Source organism: Medicago truncatula, chromosome 2, assembly GCF_003473485.1.
Source record: "Medicago truncatula cultivar Jemalong A17 chromosome 2, MtrunA17r5.0-ANR, whole genome shotgun sequence".
Lineage (NCBI taxonomy): Eukaryota > Viridiplantae > Streptophyta > Magnoliopsida > Fabales > Fabaceae > Medicago > Medicago truncatula.
In genome coordinates this window covers 23,150,366-23,167,078 of record NC_053043.1, presented here as the reverse complement: position 1 = coordinate 23,167,078, position 16,713 = coordinate 23,150,366, and the positions used below count along the sequence as shown (strand labels likewise).

The 16,713-nt window shown below is 41.2% G+C and overlaps 1 long non-coding RNA gene across 1 annotated transcript; it reads left to right on the top strand.

Moving 5' to 3' along the window:
* Nucleotides 1-3,076: 3,076 nt before the first annotated feature.
* Nucleotides 3,077-5,473, top strand: LOC120578051 (uncharacterized). Its single transcript, XR_005643997.1, has 3 exons — nucleotides 3,077-3,758; nucleotides 3,858-4,047; nucleotides 5,434-5,473. It is a non-coding gene; the product is annotated as an uncharacterized lncRNA (long non-coding RNA).
* The last annotated feature ends 11,240 nt before the right edge of the window (nucleotides 5,474-16,713 follow it).

The window sequence follows — 16,713 nt, the reverse complement described above, 5'->3', positions numbered from 1 at the left end:
TGGCGACGAATTCAAACACGATCACGAAGGATCCGAAAGTTGAGAAGAAGAGGAAAAGAAGTAAGGTTTAAACCAGCGAAGAAGATGAAAAAGCAGAACCAGTGAAATCACCGGTTTATTTCCGGTCCAGTAACCAAATCAACAACACAGAAAACGAAGAATCAAGTGTTTCCGAAGAAATTCAACAAAATCTCCATTAAAACTCAGGTAAACGCTTAAACTTCAATTTTCTTCCTCAAAAGCAAAGACAGTGTAGATCTTTGAGAAGGAAAACGTTTTGGTTCAAAAAAGATTGAAAACCTAAAAACGTCATCAAAACCGAAAATAAATTCCAAGATCTACATCGTTCAAAGCCTCGTTTCCTTTATTTTCTTTCAAAAATATCAACCAGAAACGAATAAACATAGATCTGCGAAGATTTAGAGGTTTCTCTTTCAAAAAGTGTGAAACCCTAACTTTTAAAACCGGAGCAAAAACCTCGGATCTACGACGATTCAATTGTTATTTGTGAGAATCAGCGGTGAAATCACGTTTAGATTGAAGAGAGGATTTGATTGATGTAAAAAATTTTGAGTTCTGGAAATTAGGTCACCGGAAAGTGCATAATCTCGCCGGAGAAGATGAAGTTTCCGGCGGACCTTCAAGGTCTCCGCCGTCACTTCATCCTCACCGGCGGTGAGTTCTAGAGAGAGGCGAGAGGTCTGAGAGAAGAGAGAGGTTTAGAGAGAGAAAGAGCAGGGAGCAAATGAATAAACCGGTCTTGAGACATATATATAGGCCACTGAACCGGTCTGGTTCAAGACCGGTTTATCTTGTTTGATCTTGAGCGTTGGATTAATCCAACGCTCCCTGTGTCATCAGGCTTCTGAGTGTTGGGCTTTGGGTTTGGGCCTAGGGTTCCTGTACGTTTTTGCTTTTTTTTGCTATTTACACCTTGTTTTCTTGCTGATTGAACCCCTGCTTGCTCAATTTTTTCTCTCAAAAAAATTCTAGAAAAATTCCTATTGTTTTTTTGATTCATTCTTGATACTGATGTGATGTTTTTGCATGTGAAAAAGTGATAAAAATATAGATGTCATTTTCTTGTTTAATTTGTTCTTTTTGACCTAATTTTGTGATTTTCTTGCTATATTTTTTCTCATAAATTTTGGCACATGTTATGAACAATTAGTATACTATTTTATGATAGATGTGATGTTGATTTTATGATTGTGCTACTGTTTTGGTATGATTTGTGTGTTTCTTGCATTTCAAGCAACTTTTCTTCTCAATATGTCTTGGTTATTTTCACCATTTCTTCACCATTGTATTGATTACTTTCTCTATCACTCATGTTATATTTTTTCATCTTGTTTTGCTAACATTGTTGACTCATGTTTCACTCATCTCATAGCATCTCACCACATCATTCTCATTTCTACTAGATTAGGTTTTATTTCTTGCAATTTTCCTTTTTTGTATTTCCAATGGTTATGTAATATTTTAGGCAAGTTTAAATTCATCCTTTAAATCCTTGCAAGACCATAGCATGTATTTAGGACTCGATGTAAAGGACTATGGACACTATAAGTGATGTACACCGACACGAGCACCGACACATGCACACACCCCACGTGGATATTCTAGATGCATGATTAGGGAATGTATGTTTAGATGTATGCTTAGGTTTTACAACGCTTAGACAAAAATCATTTTCCCAAAAAATGTGAATAACCTCACTTGAAAACCTTTTTTTCTAAAATAGGAGTCAAAACTCCTCATTTTCCTTTTGTTTTCTTAAGTAAAAAATCTTAATGAATTTTAATCATACTTAGACTTTATTTTGCAAAATCACTACTTCCACCTCACATTTTCCAAATCTCATGCCCTTGAGGCCTCTCATCTCCATTCTTCAAAATTCCTTTTTCAAACTTAAAATCAACCAACAAAAACAAAAACAATTTTCGAGAACGAACTACGATTGGTTTTGATCCCTTAAAAGGGTGCGTAGGCAATGAGTTAAAACTCCTCCAAGCCAAGTAAAATAAAATCTCAATCATCTTCTCTCCTCCATTCTTCACTCAAATAAAACTTCTTTTTTAATAAGTAGGCAATAAAAATAAAGCGTAAGAATAAACTTAGGAGAACGGTTCTTATGGAATACCATAATCGTTCCGGGTGCCTAACACCTTCCCGTAGCAAAAACGACCCCCGAACTTAGACTCTAAGGGTTTTTTCTCAATTTTGCCCTTCCCAAGAAAAAATAGAGAATATCAAAGATTGAAAGGTTCAAGCCTAATTAATGACTTGACACCCGAAAATCGCGATAACACCAAGGACTTAAGAATTCATGAAAACGGTGAAGGCCTAAGTGTCTCAAGAGGGAATGGTGGAGGTAGAGGTAATCGGAGAAAGAGTGGTAACAAATCAAAGCCTAAATGCTTTAACTGTCACAAGATGGGTCACTTCATGAAGGATTATCCGAAGATTAATGGTAACTCCGCACAAATTGTCTTTGAGGGTTATGAGGATGCAGGTGCTCTAAAGGTGTGGTGTTGTTTGGAGGATGAAGAAGGTGATGTGTTTCACCTTGAGAATGATGCCTAGTGGAGCGGTGGTCGTCTGGAGAGACGTTAAACACTCAACATCAGCTTGGAGAGGCGGTGGTAAGAATATTCATGATCAGTCTGGAGAGGTGGAGGCAATAATACTCATGATCTACCTGTTGAGGTGGAGTTTCAAGGTTGAAGACATAGTGGAATGTACGCATTTTCTAGTTGAGGTAGAGTATGTAACATCCCGATATTTATAATCGTCAGTTTTATAATTTTATTGATGTATCATTTATTTATTTATCTAATAGTTTATTTGATGAAGTATTACCATTGTATTTATTATTTAATTAGAATGGACTAGTTTTGTTAATTCTATTATTAATTAATTTTTGATTAAGTCAAAGTTGAACCATTCCTTGGTAGGTTGTAAACACACTTGAGAGACTTATTCTTATCAGTTCTAAAATTCTAGTTCTCCCTCATGTTATATTCCTTCTAGTTGCCAAAGACGTGGGCATAAGTTCCAAATGTTTAGGAACATATTATTTTGGTTATAGGAGTTAAAGAGCAAGACCAAGGCACACGTTATTCTAGTTCTCCCTCATCAATTAATCATATTAATGCTACACGTTCTTTTGTTGCCTAATTAGATAGCCAAATACACGTTGCTATTTACCTAGTCAATCCTCCTAATTGTTCAGTAGTGGCTGAGAAACAATAACAACCTTTAAACATCCAATGCATTTAAATATGATAAGGGAACCATTTTTTTGAGGCTATGCAATCAACATTAGTAGAAATCATGGGAGAGTCTTTTCCTAGAAATTTGATTTACAATTCTCTTCCTTGGACTACACGACCAACTCATCTTTCTCTACTATCAATATATATACCCTCATTTTCATTGCTCAACTTAAGCCGGTACCATGCATTTCTTTTCTCTCACACGTTGAACAGTGTATTATGACCATCAAGGTATTCTAATTCCTTGAATTCATTAGTTTGGTTTGTTACATTAATACAATTATCCAAATCAAGAAAACAAACCCCCTCCCACGCATATGGCTTCACGCAAAACCATCCCTTATCAAAAAGTTCTCTTATTATTTCTTATGGTCTTTGAGCATACATCTCCAACATTCCATTGATTCACATGTTGTATACAAATATCTTCCAAGTCCATCGATCAATTCCTAAGCCCTCATCTTGTCAAATAATTTTCGTGTAAGTCCTTTTGTATATATGTTCTTCCATTTTATTTCTTATCTCGCTATGAAATTCTAATCTTAAACCATTTTCGTTTTCACTAAACCTGTCTCGTAGAGAATTGTGTCTACGCCTTCGTTCACCGTTCGATTGAGCTAATTTTTGGGCAGCATGTTTGCAACATGCAGTTCTTCATTTTCAACGGCCTGATCGTCAAATTAATGACTGGAGCGAGAGAAATCGTGTCTGCACCGTAGCTGTGAGTTTAAGGTGGTTTAGAGTTCGGCTAGGAAGAAAAGATCTCGAGGTAAGGGCTCTAGTCTTTACCATGATTTAACTGAAAATAATAGATTATGATGTTGAATTTGATATGCTTCTTGATTCGATGGATGATTCGATGGATGAGTGAAAAGATTTATTATGTTTTATTAATTTTCTTGAAGTTAATAATTATAAGAATTGGTGGGTTGCAATCTTGTAAAAGTATGTGATTTGATGAATGTGTAAATCTTGGTATTTTCTTATTTGTGCAATGAGAAATGTTGTTGAGTTAAAGTGATTTTCGCTATGTATATGGTTGTGTTAAAGTTTACTGATTATGAAGTTTTAGTGATGATGTGAAATTCATAAGTTATGTGGTTCAAGAGTCGAAAAAGTTTGTAATTTACAGAGAGTGTGCATAGCATGCATATCATTGCATTTGATGGATTATTAAGTGACAAATGGGACGATTATTATTATTTCAATGGAATTTTAAGTGTCAAAGGGTGATTATTATTTTATGTCAAATGGGGCGATTCATTGAATTTTTAAGTGTCAATTGGGGCGATTATTATTATTTGAATGGAATTTTAAGTGTCAAATGGGGCGATTATTATTATATGCCAAATGTGGTGATTCAATGGATTTTGAAGTGTCAAATGGGGCGATTATTATTATATGTCAAATGACTTGACACCCGAAAATCGCGATAACAGAAATGGCGACTTCACTGGGGACTTTTTTTTAAGCGGGTCACGCCTAGTTTTCCTTAGTTTATATTTACGCTTTGTCTTATTGCTTACATATGTGAATACTTGTTTATTTTCATTTGACGTGTGGGGTGAGAATATCAAAAGTCCTATACCCGGGCTGAGTGAACTTATGAATAGGTAGAGATATAATCGACAATTCGATCCGAGGGTTGCCTCGTGTATTGGGTTATGCGATCAATCTCACATAGCTGAGGCATTTTGAAAGTAATATTGTCGGCGTGTGTTGTCATGCTTAGGCACTTTGCTTTCAATTGTTCGACGATGCTATGAACCGTAGTTACCAAACCCATCCCTGGCCTTTTTAGGACGTAGTGCGGTGGCTAAACTGAGTGTTGTCTCGAGTTTTAGTCGTCACGCGATACTACACTCAAACTAGACCTTCTTGCGAATAAACATGGAACGGACGTTGTCCCGTGCTACCATGATATACGTAAGAGAGGTTGCAGTTTGGGAACTTCATTAGAACCTTGGTTACTATTATCCTAAGCCTTAGTTTACCGGGCACCGTGTCCGCCCGTGGCTCCTCGACTTTAATCTCAACCCTCCATGTTTTCTCTGTACTTGAAAAAAACAATCATGCATACATGCATTCATGCATAAATTTTTCTCATGCATTCATCGAAGGATTGGACAAATTAAAAACTTTGTAAACATTACAGGTATGAAGAAGACTAAATCCTACAAGTTCAAGGAGGTTGATTTGGTTAGTTTGAGAGAATTGGCACTCAAGGTTAAGAATCAAACAGGTTTCCGACTCCGATATGGTGGTTTGCTTACTATTCTCCGGACCAATGTTGAAGAGAAGCTCGTGCACACTCTAGTGCAATTCTATGACCCGAATTTCTGTTGCTTCACTTTCCCGGATTTCCAGTTAGTCCCTACTCTGGAGGCTTATTCCCACTTGTTAGATTCACCTATAGCTAAGAAGACACCTTTCGCCGGTCCCGGGATTTCTCTTACTCCTTTGGTTATTGCTAAGGATCTCTATCTCAAGACTTCTGATGTCTCCAATCATCTTACTACTAAGTCTCACATCCGAGGGTTCACTTCAAAGTATCTACTTGAACAAGCTAATCTCAAAACCACTTGTCAGGACACACTCGAGGCTATTCTTGCATTGCTTATCTATGGGATCATTCTCTTTCCGAATCTCTACAACTTTGTGGATATGAATGCTATTGAGATCTTCCATTCCAAGAATCCGGTTCCTACCTTGCTAGCTGACACATACCATGCTATCCATGACCCGACTCTCAAAGGTTGTGGGTATATCCTTTGCTGCGTGCCTCTCCTATATAGGTGGTTTATTTCTCACCTTCCGAGCTCTTTCCATGACAACTCGGAGAATTGGTCCTACTCACAGTGGATTATGGCTCTCACTCCTAACGAGGTGGTCTGGATCACTCCCGCCGCTTAGGTTAAGGAAATTATTACTGGTTGTGGAGATTTTCTCAATGTACCTCTTCTTGGTACCCGTGGGGGAATCAACTACAATCCGGAGCTTGCTATGAGACAGTTTGGGTTCCCAATGAAGGCAAAGCCCATCAATCTTGCTACATCTCCAGAGTTCTTCTACTATTCGAACGCCCCCACCGGACAAAGGGAGGCTTTCATAGGGGCTTGGTCTAAGGTCCGTAGGAAGAGTGTGAAGCATTTGGGTGTGAGATCCGGTATTGCTCATGAGGCCTATACTCAGTGGGTAATAAATCGAGCTGAAGAGATTGGTATGCCTTACCCTGCTATGAGATATGTGTCTGTATCTGCTCCATCCATACCTTTACCTCTACCTCCCACAACTCAGGGAATGTATCAGGAGCATCTAGCCATGGAGAATCATGAGAAACAGATGTGGAAAGCCCGATACAATGAAGCTGAGAATCTAATCATGACTTTGGATGGTAAGGATGAGCAGAAGACTCATGAGAACCTGATGTTGAAGAAGGAATTGGTTAAGGTCCGAAGGGAACTTGAAGAAAAAGATGAGTTACTTATGCGGGACTCCAAGAGAGCTAGAGGACGACGCAACTTCTATGCTAGATACTGCGGTTCGGATTCGGAGTCTGAGTCTGAGGATCATCCCACCACTTCCTATGCTTGAGAGTTTTATTTGTTTATATTTCAAAGTCTTCCCTTGGCTTAGTATTTCAAAGAGATTCGCCTTGTAAACACTTTGTTTTGCTTTGCTTGTTTAGATATTTTTTACAAAGCTCCTAATTTGTCTAAAAATCCTTCGATGTCCAAAAAAGAAACTTTTTTGCATTTGCATTTGTACATATCAAGCATCATGTGCATCATTCATCAAGTCACAAAAGGTTTCTAAGTGCTCACTGCCTCCTAGTTCTTCTGCCACAGATTGAAAGGTGGCTCGTGCTCGGAAAGTCTACGAACCTGACAGAATACATCGGACTAGACTCTACAGAAAGAAGAATTTGGTAGTTATGGAAGAAGAAAATGCTCAGCTCCGTACCGACTTAGCTTCTCTGAGGGAAGAATTGGCTAAGGCCAATGATACCATGACTGCTCTGCTAGCCGCCCAGGAACAATCAGCCACAGCTATCCCTATAGCCGCAGCTATCCCTATAACTACAAGTGTGATCCCAACTGCATCTACTGACGCTCGCTTCGTTATGCCGACTGGGTTTCCGTATGGACTTCCACCGGTTTTTACTCCTAGTACTGCAGCGGGCACTTCTAGTACTGCTAACAATGGTCCGATTCCTACAACAAACGTGTCTCCATCAATACTACTTTGCCTCAGACAACGGCAACTGTCACTGAGCCTCTTGTGCATGCCATACCTCAAGGTGTTAACATCAACACACATCACGGAAACATCCCCGTGATCAAAACCATGGAAGAAAGGATGGAGGAACTTGCTAAAGAACTCCATCATGAAATCAAAGCTAACCGAGGGAACGGGGACTCTTTTAAGACTCATGATCTCTGCTTGGTACCAAAGGTGGATGTCCCTAAGAAGTTCAAGATCCCGGATTTCGACCGATACAATGGGTTGACTTGTCCCCAGAACCACATCATCAAGTATGTCCGAAAGATGGGTAACTACAAAGACAATGATTCACTCATGATTCACTACTTCCAAGATAGCTTAATGGAAGATGCTGCAGAATGGTATACTAGCTTGAGCAAAAATGACGTTCATACCTTTGATGAATTAGCCGCTGCTTTCAAAAGCCACTATGGGTTTAATACCAGATTGAAGCCAAACACGGAATTCCTCAGATCTCTCTCCCAAAAGAAGGAGGAAAGCTTCCGTGAATATGCACAGAGATGGAGGGGGGCATCTGCCCGCATTACTCCCGCTCTTGATGAAGAAGAAATGACCCAGACATTCCTAAAGACTTTGAAAAAGGATTATGTTGAAAGAATGATCATCGCTGCCCCGAATAACTTCTCGGAGATGGTCACCATGGGAACTCGTCTGGAAGAAGCCGTCAGAGAAGGAATCATTGTATTCGAGAAAGCTGAATCCTCCGTGAATGCATCAAAGAGGTATGGTAACGGACACCACAAGAAGAAAGAAACGGAAGTAGGGATGGTGTCTGCCGGAGCTGGTCAATCCATGGCTACTGTTGCTCCCATTAATGCTGCCCAAATGCCTCCGTCGTACCCATATGCGCCGTACTCTCAGCATCCTTTCTTTCTGCCATTCTATCATCAGTATCCTTTGCCACCAGGTCAACCTCAGGTACCCGTTAATGCAATTGCTCAACAGATGAAACAACAGTTGCCGGTTCAACAACAACAACAACATCAACAAGCTAGACCTACCTTCCCTCCGATACCGATGTTGTATGCTGAGTTGCTTCCGACTTTACTCCTTAGAGGGCATTGTACAACCAGACAGGGCAAGCCCCCACCTGATCCATTGCCTCCCAGGTTCAGGTCCGACCTCAAATGTGATTTCCATCAAGGCGCCCTGGGTCATGATGTCGAAGGGTGCTATGCTTTGAAGTATATCGTGAAGAAGCTCATTGATCAAGGAAAGCTGACTTTTGAGAATAATGTCCCGCATGTCATCGACAATCCTCTTCCAAATCATGCCGCTGTGAACATGATTGAAGTATGTGAGGAAGCTCCTAGACTCGATGTCCGTAATGTCGCAACTCCTCTGGTGCCTCTACACATCAAGCTGTGCAAAGCTTCTCTGTTTAGCCATGATCATGCCAAGTGCCTAGGATGCCTTCGTAATCCTTTGGGTTGCTATACTGTTCATGACATCCAAAGCTTGATGAATGATAATTTTTTGACTGTTAGTGATGTCTGCGTGATTGTCCCAGTTTTTCATGATCCGCCTGTCAAGAGTATGCCTTTGAAGGAGAATGCTGAACCTCTAGTGATAAGGTTGCCCGGACCGGTACCTTATACCTCAGATAGGGCTATCCCTTACAAATACAATGCTACCATGATCGAAAACGGAGTAGAAGTGCCTCTGGTGTCCTTGGCCGTGATGAACAACACCGCCGAAGGAACTTCAGCAGCCCTGAGAAACGGAAGAGTCTGTCCACCGTTGTTTCAAAAGAAGGCAGCTACGCCTACCATGCCACCCATTGACAAAACAACCCCGACTGATGTTTCTCCCGTTACCAGAGACGCGAGCCAACCAGGCCGGTCTATAGAGGATTCTAATATGGACGAGATTTTGAGGTTGATCAAAAGAAGTGATTACAAGATTGTGGATCAGCTGCTGCAAACTCCGTCGAAGATATCCATTTTGTCTCTACTCCTGAGTTCCGCTACTCACAGAAATACCCTTTTGAAAGTATTGGAGCAAGCTTATGTGGATCATGAGGTCACTGTGGATCACTTTGGTAGCATAGTGGGGAACATTACCGCCTGCAGCAATCTGTGGTTCAGTGAAGATGAATTGCCCGAAGCAGGAAAGCATCATAATCTGGCCTTGCATATCTCCGTGAATTGCAAGTCCGACATGCTATCAAATGTGTTAGTGGACACTGGCTCATCTTTGAACGTGATGCCTAAGTCAACGCTGGATCAGCTGAGTTATCGGGGAACTCCCTTGAGGAGGAGCACTTTTCTGGTCAAAGCCTTTGATGGAACCCGCAAGAGCGTTCTCGGGGAGATAGACTTGCCAATAACTATTGGCCCCGAAACCTTTCTAATCACGTTCCAGGTCATGGATATCAATGCCTCTTATAGTTGTCTCTTGGGAAGACCGTCGATACATGACGCTGGGGCGGTGACCTCTACCTTGCACCAGAAGTTGAAATTTGCAAAAAGCGGAAAGCTTGTTACAATTCATGGAGAGGAAGCATACCTGGTTAGCCAGTTATCATCTTTCTCTTGCATAGAAGCAGGGTCTGCAGAGGGAACCGCTTTTCAAGGATTAACTGTCGAAGGTACGGAGCCCAAAAGGGATGGCACTGCTATGGCTTCTTTGAAGGATGCGCAGAGAGCCGTCCAAGAAGGTCAAGTTGCCGGCTGGGGCAGGTTAATACAACTCCGTGAGAACAAGCATAAGGAAGGTTTTGGCTTTTCCCCAACTTCAGGAGTCTCCACCGGAACATTCTACAGTGCTGGGTTTGTCAACGCAATCACAGAAGAAGCAACTGGATTTGGCCCTAGGCCTGTATTTGTTACACCAGGAGGCATTGCGAGAGATTGGGATGCCATCGACATTCCCTCAATCATGCATGTTTCTGAGTAATATGCCTTGTTGCTTAAGTATCTTGTTTTTTCAAAATAACAATCCTCTCGCTCTGCCCGAAGCGAGAGTGATATTTTCTGTAAGGGCATGTTTGTTTCGGCATTGCCGTTGTTAGTAAAAATTGTCGTTTCTTTCACGACTGTTATTTTTTTTTTCAGTGCTTTTTCCTTGGAAATAATGGTAATGCCAGAAAAAACCAAAATATCTGTATTTTCTTATTAATTTCAAAAATCTGCATAAAAAACCCCTCTTTCTAAAATCATCCAACCATTTTACGCAGATTGAACTATAATAAACCCGTTGAGCACAGTAACCCTGCATTCCCTCCGAATTTTGAATTCCCGGTGTACGAAGCCGAAGATGAGGAGGGTGATGACATACCGTATGAGATCACTCGACTGCTTGAGCAAGAAAAGAAAGCCATTCAGCCTCACCAGGAAGAGATTGAGCTCATCAACATAGGTACCGAGGAGAACAAGCGAGAAATCAAGATCGGTGCTGCTCTAGAGGAAGGGGTTAAAAAGAAGATCATCCAGCTCCTCCGGGAATACCGGATATTTTTGCATGGTCGTATGAAGATATGCCAGGTCTAGATCCTAAGATTGTGGAGCATCGGATCCCCACAAAGCTTGAATGTCCTCCCGTCAGGCAGAAATTGAGAAGGACTCATCCAGATATGGCTCTAAAGATTAAGAGCGAGGTTCAAAAACAGATTGATGCGGGTTTCCTCATGACAGTTGAGTACCCTGAATGGGTTGCCAATATTGTACCTGTGCCAAAGAAGGATGGTAAAGTCCGGATGTGTGTTGACTTCAGAGACCTGAACAAAGCCAGTCCAAAAGACAACTTTCCATTACCTCATATTGATGTGCTTGTTGACAATACTGCTCAGTCCAAGGTGTTCTCCTTCATGGATGGTTTCTCCGGTTACAATCAGATCAAAATGTCTCCTGAAGATAGAGAAAAGACGTCTTTTATCACTCCATGGGGTACTTTCTGCTACAAAGTGATGCCATTCGGCTTAATAAATGCTGGTGCCACCTACCAAAGAGGGATGACTACTCTGTTTCATGACATGATTCACAAAGAAGTCGAAGTATATGTGGACGACATGATTGTAAAGTCAACAGATGAGGAGCAACATGTTGAATACTTGACAAAGATGTTCGAAAGGTTGAGAAAGTACAAGCTTCGATTGAAACCTAACAAATGTACGTTCGGCGTCAGATCCGGAAAGTTACTAGGCTTCATTGTCAGCCAAAAGGGCATTGAAGTCGATCCTGATAAAGTCCGGGCCATCCGAGAAATGCCAGCTCCACAGACCGAGAAGCAAGTCAGAGGTTTCCTCGGACGATTGAATTACATCTCCCGATTCATATCTCACATGACCGCAACCTGCGGGCCGATCTTCAAGCTACTCAGGAAGAATCAGCCTATTGTGTGGAATGATGAATGCCAAGAAGCTTTTGACAGCATCAAGAATTACCTACTGGAACCACCTATCCTTGTCCCACCCGTGGAAGGAAGGCCTCTGATTATGTATTTGGCAGTATTTGATGAATCCATGGGATGCGTACTTGGTCAACAAGATGAGACTGAAAAGAAAGAACATGCTATCTACTATCTAAGCAAGAAGTTCACCGATTGTGAAACTCGGTATACAATGCTTGAGAAGACTTGTTGTGCTCTGGCCTGGGCCGCTAAACGCCTGCGTCATTATTTGGTGAATCATACAACTTGGTTGATATCCAGAATGGATCCGATAAAGTATATCTTTGAGAAAGCTGCTGTTACCGGGAAGACTGCACGCTGGCAGATGCTTTTGTCTGAATATGATATTGTGTTCAAAACTCAAAAGGCAATCAAAGGTAGCATTCTTGCCGATCATCTTGCTTACCAACCTCTTGATGATTATCAACCAATTGAGTTCGATTTCCCCGATGAAGAGATCATGTATGTAAAATCAAAAGACTGCGAAGAACCGTTGGTTGGTGAAGGTCCAGATCCCAATAGCAAGTGGGGTTTAGTCTTTGATGGTGCTGTCAATGCTTATGGTAAAGGAATTGGGGCAGTCATTGTATCCCCGCAGGGGCATCACATTCCTTTTACCGCCCGGATCCTGTTCGAATGTACAAACAATATGGCTGAGTATGAAGCATGTATCTTTGGGATCGAGGAAGCAATTGACATGAGAATCAAACACCTCGACATCTATGGAGATTCTGCACTTGTCATCAACCAGATCAAGGGTGAATGGGAGACCCACCATGCCAAGTTGATTCCTTATCGTGATTATGCGAGACGTTTGCTGACATATTTTACAAAGGTTGAGCTGCACCATATCCCTCGTGATGAGAACCAAATGGCTGATGCTCTTGCTACTCTATCCTCCATGTTTCGAGTAAACCATTGGAATGATGTGCCAATAATCAAAGTGCAACGCCTTGAAAGACCTTCGCATGTGTTCGCTATTGGGGATGTGATCGATCAGGCTGGTGAAAATATGGTTGACAATAAACCCTGGTATTACGACATCAAACAGTTCTTGCTAAGCCGTGAGTATCCGTCGGGTGCTTCCAACAAAGACAAGAAGACCCTGAGAAGATTGGCCAGTAGATTCCTGTTAGATGGAGATATTCTGTACAAGAGAAACTATGACATGGTATTGTTAAGATGTGTTGATGAACACGAAGCGGAGCAGCTAATGCATGATGTACATGACGGTACCTTCGGGACCCATGCTACAGGGCATACTATGTCAAGGAAGTTGTTACGGGCAGGTTACTACTGGATGACCATGGAGCATGATTGCTACCAGCACGCCAGAAAGTGCCACAAATGTCAAATCTATGCTGATAAGATTCATGTGCCTCCGCACGCTCTCAATGTTATTTCATCCCCATGGCCGTTCTTAATGTGGGGCATCGACATGATTGGAAGAATTGAACCGAAGGCTCATCGTTTCATCTTAGTGGCAATTGACTACTTCACCAAGTGGGTTGAAGCAGCATCTTATACCAATGTGACCAAGCAAGTGGTAGCTAAGTTCATCAAGAACAACATCATCTGTCGATATGGTGTTCCCAGCAAGATCATTACCGACAATGGTACCAACCTGAACAACAATGTGGTGCAAGCTCTTTGTGAAGAATTCAAAATTGAGCATCATAACTCTTCTCCCTATAGACCTCAGATGAATGGTGTTGTTGAGGCCGCCAACAAGAATATCAAGAGGATTGTTCAGAAAATGGTAACCACTTACAAGGACTGGCATGAGATGTTACCCTATGCTCTGCATGGCTACCGTACTACAGTGCGCAGTTCAACCGGGGCAACCCCTTTCTCTCTTGTATATGGTATGGAAGCAGTTCTTCCTTTGGAGGTGGAGATCCCATCTCTCCGTGTGATCATGGAAGCAAAGTTATCCGAAGCTGAATGGTGCCAAAGCCGGTATGATCAGTTGAATTTGATTGAGGAAAAACGTATGGATGTTATGGCTCGTGGACAGTCATATCAAGCAAGAATGAAGACTGCCTTTGACAAGAAAGTCCATCCTCGAGAATTCAAGATAGGGGAACTTGTATTGAAAAGGAGGATAAGCCAGCAACCCGACCCAAGGGGCAAGTGGACGCCTAACTACGAATGTCCTTATGTTGTCAAGAAGGCCTTCTCCGGTGGTGCTTTAATCCTTACACACATGGATGGTGTAGAACTTCCAAATCCAGTGAATGCCGATATAGTCAAGCAATACTTTGCCTAGAAATATGAAAAGAACAGCGTGGTAGGTCGAAAACCCGAAAGGGCGGCCTAGGCAAAAATGCGCTTCCCGGTGGATCGAAAACCCGAAAGGGCGGTCCAGGCAAAAATAAGGGACAAAAAAAATATATGAAAGAGCTCGCTGAGATTGTACACAACTCAGGCAAGAATGAGCGTCTCGATGAGCCGAAAACCCGGAAGGGCGGTTCATGCAAAAATGAGATTGAAACAAGAGGCAAGTAACTATATCTGGCCAACCACCGTCCCCTTGGGGCATCTGCAGCTGTTAAATGACCATCTTCATCTGAAGCTTCTGTGCTTGCAAATTCAAAATTTCCAGGAAATGTAGTGATTACTGTGTTCAGTGTACCACCAACCAATAAAATTACCATTTTCCAAGCTTTGTAAATCCGTGGAGTCAGGCCTTCGGCTGACCACCACTCTTATACATCATTTTAAGCCTGTGCTTTTGTTTAAAACTCTATTTTCTTTTTACTTTCAAAGCTATGTACAAAAAATGGGATGCAAAAAATGATGATGAATGAAAAATTGAGAAAATAACATGCAAAAAGCATTGACCACAGATGCGACATCCACAGTACACCCGGCACTGAAGTGCCCGGTAATGACGGCATTATTCCCAGTAGAGCCTTGCGAGATTCTATCCCCAGCAAGTGGCATAGCTACCTGCCCTCAATCATAGTTCCGATAAGTCTCCCAACGACGTTTTCCAGGAATGTGTAATATAGCACGAGCCATTACGTGCCCAATACTCCAGTGTCTTGTCTGTCTCTGCGGAGCTGTGTCTACAAATCACCAGCAGTCATGCATTACAAGCATTCATACATGCATAATCATGCATATTACGTGCCCATGCATTTAATGAAACTGTTATATCATTCATGCATATTGCATTTCCAATGTCAACATCAGTCTCAATTCAATACTCATGTCGGATTCTCTGTCAAAACTTTGTGAGCCAATGATATTGGTCAATTTCTACCTTTCAAATCAAATCGACGTCAAGTCAATCTCAATCTATATTTTGTCAAAAAAAAAAAAACAATCCCCAGTGAATATGTTTCCGTTTGGTCAAGTGGCTAGTTCAAATCCAAGAACAGCTTGTACCTATCAATTTGCTTATGTTATCGGTCGAGTGCCCAGCTGAATTCAAGAGCAGCTTGTACCCATCAATATGTTTCTGTTTGGTCAAGTAACCAGTTCGCATCCAAGAACAACTTGCACCCGTTTACTTTTCAATGTTATCGATCGAGTTACCAGTTCAAATCCAAGAACAGCTTGTACCTGTCTATCTGTTTTTGTTCGGTCAAGCGGCTAGCTCAATCCAAGAGCAGCTTGCACCTGTCTATTTGTCTTTGACTCCGGTGGAGTAACCAGCTCAATCCAAGAGCAGCTTACACCTGTCTATTTGCCTTTGCTTTCAGTCGAGTGACCAGTTCGAATCAAGAACAACTCGTACCTGTCCACCTTTTCCATGTCCCCGGTCGAGTGACCAGTTCGAATCCAAGAACAACTCGCACCTGTTTGTCTGCTTTTATTCCCGGTCAAGTGCCCAGCTCAATCCAAGAGCAGCTTGTACCCGTCAATTTGTTCCTAGTCCCCTATCTATTCTGTTATCTGTTATCTTGCCAATGTCTACCAATCCCTCAATGGATACGACATCTTTTGTTAATTCCAGCTTTCGTTTGTCTCGCATTCATAATCCAAATGTTGCATGGCATTCATGATATTGGAAAATGTACAAGCGTATTTTTACGTCCAAACACAGTGCAAATGTTAATATTTAAGTATCTTCGTCCCGTCAAGCCAAAGACTCCGTCTCTTGACCCTCCGGACAAAGAAACTTAAATAGCGTCAGCTGTTATACCCTGATTTTGGACCTAAAAATACTCGTTCAAATTTCTTTTCTAACACTAATATTTGTCAATTCTCTGTTATTTTATTCTGAACCCTTACTCTCTTTTCAAGCGTATTTTACTGCCTCTGTCTCTCTTTTCTTGCATTACAAGTCATTTAAAAACTCTCAGAAACATCGCATTACTTTTCTGGCGTTTTATTTCAAAAAAACATAAAAGGGTATTTTGGTCATTTCCTGTAGTGGAACCTATTTTAGTCCCTGTGTTTGCCTCTGAGTCTTTTTAACTTGTCTGTACAAATCATTGTTGAGTCTTTGTTTAAAAAAAATCATTTCGAAAAATTGCATCTGAGTTAGTTTGAGTCAGTTTAGTCCCTAGGGGCATTTTGGTCTTTTCCTGTCAAAATTTCGACAGGGAGGTATTTTAAAATACCTCATGTCAGTAATTGGTTCGTTTTAGTCCTTTTGTTGGTTTTATTTTCTGTTTCACTTTACGTTTTTTTCCCAAATTACCAATTTTAGTCCAATTTTATTTTAATTACATTTTAGTCCCTCAAACAATTCTCAAAATTGCACTTTAGTCCAAAACTTTTTCAAAATTACATTTCTAGTCCATTTTTC